Source organism: Sciurus carolinensis, unplaced genomic scaffold (assembly GCF_902686445.1).
Source record: "Sciurus carolinensis unplaced genomic scaffold, mSciCar1.2, whole genome shotgun sequence".
NCBI classification, from domain to species: Eukaryota; Metazoa; Chordata; class Mammalia; order Rodentia; family Sciuridae; genus Sciurus; species Sciurus carolinensis.
Genome location: NW_025920335.1, coordinates 98,257 through 107,628, shown reverse-complemented (window position 1 = coordinate 107,628; position 9,372 = coordinate 98,257). Strand labels below are relative to the sequence as shown.

Below are 9,372 nucleotides of genomic sequence, written 5' to 3'. Positions count from 1 at the left end.
CCAGAGCTTGGAGCTGGCTCTGTGCAGAAAGACTCTCACTGGGGGGACTGCTCCCAGAAGCTGGCCATGTGGAAAGAACCCACCGCCGGAGTGAGCAGGGCTACCAGGGGTAGACTCTAACTGCCCGTCCAGCTCTAATAAGCCACCCCTATCTGGGCCTGCCTCCCAGGCAGAGCTTCACCTGGTGGGGGAGACTCACCCCGTGACTCTATTTTAGTATGAGTCCCTCAATGCCTCCTCTTCTTGAATCCTGGGTTCTGGAGCGACTGGAGATGCAGTCACCCTCTAGTCCACCATCTTGGATCGACCATACGTCCACGTTTTCTTTTTTTTTTCATTATTTAGAGAATACTTTATTAGTTTCTGTAATCAAACCCATGTAGATAAGACCTTACATATTTAATACAGTGTATTACCCCTGTACAAATGGAAAAAAATTAAGTTTAACGTTTCTAGACCAATATGACTGTTAATTTCTGTACAATGCCAACTCAACATGGTAAACTGGGATACTTTTTCCAAAGTTGACAGCACAGCTAAAGTTTCCAAAAATTCAAATTATATATATATGTATATATATATTTATATTTATATAAAAAGACCAATAATAGCAGTATGTTATGCATCAATAGCAGCAACAGCTTTTCCAGGTTCTGCAGTCATCTGAACAAAATTATAGAGACATCCAGCACACTCTATTAAAAAAAGGGGCGGGGGAGTAAAAAAACAAAACCAAAACAAAACCCGAGAAAACAGCAAAATTCTGTTACTGTTGTGATACCTGGCACCATTTTTTTTTATTAGCTTCTCAATCATCATCTGAAAAGAAAACATTCTAGGGTAATATCATTAAAAACAGCTCTGATAAAGCACAGTCACTATTACGTATCATAAAGGAAGTACAAGAGGTTTTACATTCACAGAGTATGATACAGTACTGTCCTACATCTATAATACTAGAGGATACAATTAAAAAGGCAATTATTTGAGACTTGATTCTACTTTTCCAGCAGAAGGCCCAAAGGATGGCATGACACAGCTCCGTAAAGAAATGTACTTCCTTAGGATTTCCTTTCTTTGGCGGCAAAGTTCCAAGTACTCACTCTCTTCATGAACATCAGCTAAAAACTGTTTTATATACATATATATGTATGTATTTTTTTTTAAAAAAAGGCCAGGAAAAAAACCAAAAAACAAAAAGCAAAACAAAACCATTGGATTCATACACAGGTGACCAAGTGGAGGCAAGCAAGACTCAACCTAACCAGCATTTTGCCAAATCTGTCCTGTTTGAATGGTGAGTGCTCCATGGAAGAAAGGAGAGGCCAAGCAGCGCTCTGAAGCCCCAGACCACAATCAAAACACAGCATCATTTCAATAGAGGCAGCTGCCAAACACTGCTCATTCGGATACGCTCCAGGATGCTGGTGTCAATATTTAATCATCTGCTCACTCATTCAGGAAGAAGGGGAGATCAGTTACTACTGTACTTTGATTGTGTTCAACTCAATCATAATATTACAAAAATAGCAAGCTGCCATAATAAAAAATAAGGCTCCTCTCTCCAGCACCAGTTTCCTTCAGTTCTTCACCTCCAAGCCTGCAAATGCCATAACCGTATCCAACGAACATAAGGGAGAAAAGAAACCACATGAGATCTATTGGCCGGGTCTGCCACACTCTTCAGGCTGAGCTATTCCTCTGTGGTGTTATTCTCTCCTATTTCTGATGTTTCATCTAACCATAAAGATATTTAGTTCTAAATTATATACACTTAAGGAATATGTGCACATATTCATATATAGATTCTGATTGAAGATGCATGGCCATCAACTGAGCCAAAGTTATACAGTAGGTGCAAGCTTGCAAAGCCTGGTTGTAACTGGTGCAGCAGCTGGGTGTCAGAGCAAATCACTCTTATGTCCTTGTGCATCTCCAAGTTCTAGACAGGATCATGTCCCAGACCATTTTAACCTGGTGGCTACTGGCATTATCTGACTTCATTCTGTTTCCCCTCACCTCCCTCAATAGAGGGAGAGGTGGGAGAAGGGGGGAGAGAGACAGAGAGAAGGAGGGGGAAAGAGAGAGAGAGTGAGAGGGAGACTGTAAGCCAGTTGACCCAAGAACAACTGAGATATCTAACTTGTTCAGTTGAGACCAGGCATCATGTTAAATCTCCATTTTTTAGAAGGCAATTAAAAAATCACAATTCCAACAGCCCACAAATCAAATAAAAATATTGTAGAAAGAAATTAAAACTATGTTCAAAGAGCTTTTTCTCCCAGCTCGTTTTCAGCACCCCAAGGAAAATAAAAGCATCCATGACTATCACAGATGAAAACAAAATGAATGTCATTGGAATCAGTTATTTTTCCCCACTGAGGTATAAAATCTATATAGAAATTTGATACTATACTGTAACAAATTGTACTTCTCATAGTTCTGTTTTAATTTTGTTTAAACCCTGTTTAATATAGTTTTTTTTAATTGTAGTAAAAATGTTATTTTCATGATTTTGAATCTGGTTCCAGTTCTTTTCATTTGCTTTTATGTCAATATTTAATATACTGGCTACCAGTTCTAATCAGGAAAAAAAATCTTGGTAATCTCTTCTTTGTCAGCACACTCAGTAGAAATTACTGACGTGCAAGCAAACCATAAAAGGTGCAGCTCTCCAGAAAGCACATTTTGTTGACCGTTTCATTGTCTGAATATTCTTTCCCATGATTCTTGATGAAAGACTCTTTCAATCTTGTAAACATCAGTGTGCACAGTCTCACTACTATGCAGTTTCACGTCCTTGGACAGGAAGGCTGGTTCACAGCTATTGAAAAGCTAGAGGAGTTTGAGTTTTAATGGCTGATAAACCTTACATCCCGCAGAGGAGGAAAGCACTTTTCCTTTTTTGCTACTTAAGAATGCGGCAGAAATGTATGCTGAGGTAGCCCAGTCAATCCTTAATTTTTTCTTTTTTGAAAAATTTGGTCTCAGAATATTTCTGGAAGGGTGACATTTCGAAGAAGCCACTGCTGGGACCGGTTTCCATTGCAGTCTCTAAGGCTGGGCACCTGGCTGTCCTCTTCCGTGGCTTTATCCAGGCACTGATTACTGTTCACATGCTGCAGGGTCAATTTCACTGGGTCATACTCCCAGAGCTGGTTGCCTTTTAGGTTGTGGCATTTGAGCATGGTAACTGGGCCATTAAGTTTGGAAACATCCAAGCAAAGGTCATCTGTTCTAATTTCTTTATTGGCAGTATAAGAGAAAACCTGATTGCCTCCCATACCATGACAATTAAAAATTCCAACTTTTTCATTCTCTTTTCTAGCCATGTTATCTAGACACTGATTTGTTTCCACATTTCGTATCTCTCCCAATGAAAAATAGTGATGTGGAATTTGAGAATCAGGGTAAATATTCTCCAGGTACCAAGAGAAAGGTTTGCACTGTAGTTTGTGTCTTAGACCAAGTCTTGATGATATATCCCCATAATCTACCTTTGTAACACCTGGAGAAATTACATAGAAGAAATTCTTGAATTCATCCATCCACACTTCTGCAAGTCGTCTGTTATTTTTATTGATAATTTGCCCTGTGCCTCCTGGAAATGTGTACGGGGTAGCTTTCTGAAACACATGTCCAACATGTGAGCAAGTGACAATTTCCAAAGTTCCTCCACATTGCCAAATCCTAAAGGAAATTTCTAGGTTTTCTCCTCCCCAAATATCCATTCCAGCATCATATGTTCCAATTTCCTGAAAGTAATCTCTGTCTATTGAAAAAAGGCCTCCTGCCATTGTAGGTGTTCTGACAGGAAGAGTTCCATCACCTTTCCTTCTGTCCATTTCTCTCTGGGGAACATGATACCAGTGAAAATTGAGCTTCCAGTTGAATCCACCATAGGTCATATCAGAGCCTGCCATGTACTCAAAAGTATCATCGCTGATCACATCAATGAAAGAACATACCACTGTTCTCCTGTCATGTTTGATCCTTGCTAAGAGAGGCTCCAGCCATCATACTGTGCACTTGCAATGAGCATCTAAGAAGGTGATCACCTGGCCTTTGGATACTGCAGCTCCTTTCAATCTAGCTCTGATCAATCCAGAACGCTGTTCCATTCGAATTACATGAACTGGCACTTTCAGTTTCTTCACATAACTATCTAGAGGTCTTTTTAAAAAGTCTCTTTCACTGGCATCACCTACTAGAACAATTTCTTCTATCATGTGTCTTGGTGAGTGATTAATGACACTATGGACAGTTCACAGAAGTGTGCTCCAAGCCTCATTATGGAAAACAATCACCACACTTGTTGTAGGAAGATTATCTGGATACACCTTTGTTTTACACCCTTCTAACCTAACATCTGGTAAAGATCTGTTGAGTGCAATCATCTCGCTTGCCATTAAATCGAACTGATTGATTTTAAACATTTCTTTCATCTTTTCTTGATCCTCTTTAGGAATGACGACTGGTTTCCCCATTTCTCCAGGACCTTCATGAGGTTTTTGTACTGGCTCTAGAACATCCCCAGCAGGAAGTCCTCTCTCCTTTTTCTCATCACATTTGTTGCATTCACTGAAGTAAAGCAGCAAGAACATATCCAACAGTACCCAAATTAAGGAGGTGGCTAAGACCACCTTGCAATGTGCAAATTTTCTCATGGCACTTTAAGTCAAATGCAAAAAAAAAAAAAAAAAAAAAATATATATATATATATATACACACACACACACACACACACACACAAAGATCATGAAAATGATTCCAATCCAGTTTCATCAGAAATCACGTTCACACCCAGCAAAGATCAGCCTTTGCTGATCAGGAGAGATTCCTTCCTTATCCTGGATCTTGATTTTTACATTTTCTATAGAGTCCGAGGGTTCAACCTTGAGCGTGAAAGTCTTTCCCCCAAAGCGGTTTTTCAAATGAATTCATATTCCAAATCCACGTGTCCCACATTTCCTCGCTCCGCGCGCAGCCGGGGAGGCGGGCGCTACTCTCGGGCCGCCTTCCACTCCGCCGCCTCCTCGTCCACTGCCGGTGGTCCCCTGGCGGGCCCCAAGCGAGCCCCACGCGAGCCCCGCCTCCGCCGCGCCCGCCCTGGCCTCCGCGGAGGGTCTCCCGGGCTCGGCCGGCTAGTCGGGGCCGCCCTGCATGCCGCTGCCACTGCCGCTCGCTCTGGGCCCCCTCAGCGCTGCTGGCCGGGCCGCAAGGCCGCCGGCAGGTCGCTCAGGCGCCACGTCCACGTTTTCTATTCAAGTCCCTTATGTATTGCTGTTGCAGTTCTCTAACGTGCAGGTTGAGTAGGGCTGAAAATGAAGTTCCCTTTCTGAGAAAGTTTCACGAATGGATTTTAATGAAGCTTTGCCTATCATCTCCCCTCCTCATACCCACTTTGCCCCGCAGAAGTGGTGGTTCCAACATGCACGATGCTTCTGTTACAGCAAACTGTTTTGATTTCCATGAATTGAGCTTTCCCTATGCACACAGGGTTAGGCTGCAATTGAAGAGTGTTTTCTGAGCAAATGCACCACTGGATTTCCATGAAACTCTGGGAATTTGCTCTATACTTCATTCCCACTCTGCCCCCACATCTGAGCACTCTACCTGCAGGTTTTCTATTCAATCCCATTGTGTATTGCTGTTGCAGTACTCTGTACAGGTTGAGTGGTGCTGAAAATGAAGTTGCTTTTCTGAGAAATTTTCACGAATGGATTTCAATGAAACTTTCCTATCATCTCCCCTCTTCATACCCACTTTGCTCCGCAGAAGTGGTTCCAACATGCACGATGCTTCTGTTACAGCAAACTGTTTTGATTTCCATGAATTGAGCTTTCCCTATGCATACAGTTTTAGGCTGCAACTGAAGAGCGTTTTCTGACCAAATGCACGACTGGATTTCCATGCAACTCTGGGTATTTTCTCTTTTTCTCATTCCCTCTCGGTCCCCAACATCTGAGCACTCTACCTCCTGGTTTTCTATTCAATCCCCTTATGTATTGCTGTTGCAGTACTCTAACGTGCAGGTTGAGTAGGGCTGAAAATGAAATTCCCTTTCTGAGAAAGTTTCACGAATGGATTTCAATGAAACTTTGCCTATTATGTCCCCTCCTCATACCCACTTTGCTCCGCATATGTGGTGGTTCCACCATGCACGGTGAAGCTACCATGACTGCAGTTGCCATTGGTGATCCCACACCTGCAGGTAGGTCCCCTTATTAAATACCTTGAGCTTTTGCACCAGAAACTTTAGTTTGAGGTGTAGAATGTGGGAAACTGGTCTTCTGCTCAGTTCCCTGCTGTGTTCCACACTAGTCATCTGCCTCACCTGCCAGGACCTGTACAACAGAGGAGGCTACTCTCCTTAGATGCAGAGCTCATTCTGCCACAACCCAGAGAATAAATGTAGTTATTCTCATTTCTTTTGGAGTTTTCATTTACATGGGCATTTTGTCCATCAAATCCCACAGTCCGTTTTGTCCCAACTTTTAGGACATTGGAATTCGCTTGCATTTTTAGTGTTCTGTATATAATCTTTTCCCTTTATTCTTTTGTTTTCTTGGAGCTGCTGTGTGTATTTCTTTTCGCATACAATCTGCCTTTTTTGACTCCCTTGAATACTCCAAGGGTTTCAGTCATCCATCTGAGAATTCTGTGCATGGGCCCCCCTCTTCCCTTTGCCACTGCATGTGATTGTTTCCACAGCTGGTTGGGTGGCATCTCCAACCCTGGATCTCCTTTCCCTGCTTTGTGGTTGGCACCAGTGCATCCTGGATAACAGTCTTATTATTTCTTTCTTGCCTTCATTGTTTTGTTAGAGAACATCTTCAATTAGCATTGAAGACAAAGTGACTGCAAGGTAAGTATTCTCAGTTTTTCCAGGTCTTAAAAATGACTGATATCAACCCTTAAACCTAATTAACCCTTTGGTACAGCAGAATTCTGAGCTGAGAACACTTTCCCCTCCAGGGAAGTGAAAATGTTACCTCCTGTTTTTTTGTTTGTTTGTTTGTTTGTTTGTTAGTTAGGTTTTGGGTCTTTTTTGTTTTTTGTTTTGCTTTATTTTGTTTTGTTTTTTGCAGTCAGTGTGGTAAAGTAAGGTGATGAGTTCTTGACAGATGATCTGCCTTTCCGTGCTGGGAACTTTTCGAGTTCCTTCTCATCTTGCTGTTCTGAAACTTCACACTGGTGGTCCTGGTTTGGACTTTGAATCACCTTCTTTTTACAACTTCTTCTTTTGTTCCCAGACACATGGAGGCTGTTGGGCTTGCCCCTGGTTCCTGAGTATAGGGTGTGGATATTATCTGTTTCCTTGTCTTTCAGAGTACCCTCCAAAGACTGATGAACAAATGCACAGAAAAACAGTAGACTCACTTATCAGGCAGGTCTGAGTGGTTAGCCACCAGAACAGAAGTCACAGTGGTGGCAGGAGAAGGAACGCCAGAAGCCCTTTCCAAGAACTGAGTTCCACATCTGAGGCTGCAACATCAATGTTGGTTGTCCTAGTAATGCACTCAGGGAAGAGTGAAACCTGCCTTCTCCAGCCCTTCCCTCTTTCACCTGTGTCCACTCAGAGATGACCAAGCCACTATAGCTAATCTTCATGAGAGAAGCAATTTCTGAGATATTTTCAGACTCCTTACCTGGAGAGAGACAAATAGCACAGTGAGCTTTATAGCATTGCCACCGCAGAATAGGCAGATAGAGGCCAGTCCAATTATACATAGAACATGGTGAAGGCTTCATAGAGGTGATGTGCAGGGCGAATAACTCATAGAGAGTTGGTGGGTTATAAATGGCTCATAGAGATGAGCAGGGTGGTGAATGTTTCATGAACAGGAGGAACACAAGTGCGCCTCAGGTTGGAGGAGAATGGGGAATGACTCTTCTGTGGGAGGAGCATGTCCATTACTCGACGCAGGGGAGGGTGGATAAAACCTCAAAGAGGGATGAGCATAACCAATGACTCACAGAGGTGGGAAGCATAGTGAAAGCCTCATAGAGGGGAGGATCACAAATGAGCCCTTCACCCTGCCTGCTGCAGGGCCTGAGGAATCACCGTCTGTTCCAGCTTGTGGTTGAGGTAGGGTCCTTGCTTTACTGTAGAGATGTCTTTGAGGGACCCGTTGGCTCAGCTGGGCATAGGTGTGGCCCAATGACTGTCAGATGCTGACATCATGGTGCACTAACACTGATCAAGCCCATCCTAACTGGGAAGAAGACCAATATTCTCAGTCAAGAAGAGGACTATGCTCTTGGGAGCTTCAGGGTCAGCATCTGCATGGCATCTCTCACGCAGTGTGATAGTGACCCAGATTACGTGTTGTCTCCTGTGCTGGTTACACGACATGCAGTACCAAGGTGAGAGGCCTTGCACTGATGTGCCCTGTGAATAAAAGCAGGACCTGCCCAGTGCCAGGAAGGGAGGACCTGGATGGCCGAGCTGAATGGCAGTGAGTACAGAATCCAGGAGCATGCTGAGGGGAGGAAAGGGGAAGGGTCTTAGGCCAAAACAGGCTCACTACACACTGTACATGCTTCACAGATACTTCACAGATACTGATTCCCCACCTGTTCTTCACAATGTCAGGGTGACTCCAGAAATAGGCTGGGTCAGTGATTGACCTGACCTACCTCACTCCAACTCTTTCTGTTTTCTCTTTCCATCCCTTGAAAAGAAACCTAAAGATAGAAGACCTGAAAAATCTTCTCTTATAGAAAGTAAATGAAGAGAAGCAAAAAGAATACAAACTTCCATTCATGAAATCATACTTCCCAGGGGTATCCAAGGTATAACTATGTGACCTAAATAACTTGTCTCTCCATATCTAACTTATTTTGGGTAGGGATTTTCTCAGAGTAAAGAAGAAGATAAGATGGCACTATGAGTATCAATGTGATCCTTCTACATCTCAGTCGGGACATTGATGCTAGTCTGAGTATAGAAATAGAATGCTCAACAAGGAATGTCAGTTACCTCGTACAGGAGACAGAGAACTAGTATGTAAAAGGAAAGGGCTCCCGTGATTGGGGTGTTAGGTGGGACAGATGTGCCATTTCAGGGAAATGAGGACCAGGAAAGCAGAGGAGAGGTGTCCTGGTGAGATGTGCTGGGACTGAGAGGAGAAGCAAGGGCCAATGGTCATTGTAGGGCAGCAAAGTGAGGTATGAGAGAGAGGGCTTCTGCTTGGGAGGCCACAATCAGGACAAGTGTGTACAAAGCATTGCACAGAAAGTGCATGTGGGGTGGGGGTCAGGACCTGAAGAGGCCTGTGCTGAGCAGTGCAGGAGGGGTGCCCTCAGAGGGGTGAGGTAGGCTGAGATGTCCCACAGAACATGGCACAAGGGCCCTCCTCATCCAGA

General features: G+C 43.4%; 1 pseudogene; it reads right to left on the bottom strand.

The window, feature by feature from the left end:
• Positions 1-2,936: 2,936 nt before the first annotated feature.
• On the bottom strand, positions 2,937-4,672 carry LOC124975611 (polypeptide N-acetylgalactosaminyltransferase 1-like; annotated as a pseudogene).
• Positions 4,673-9,372: the final 4,700 nt, after the last annotated feature.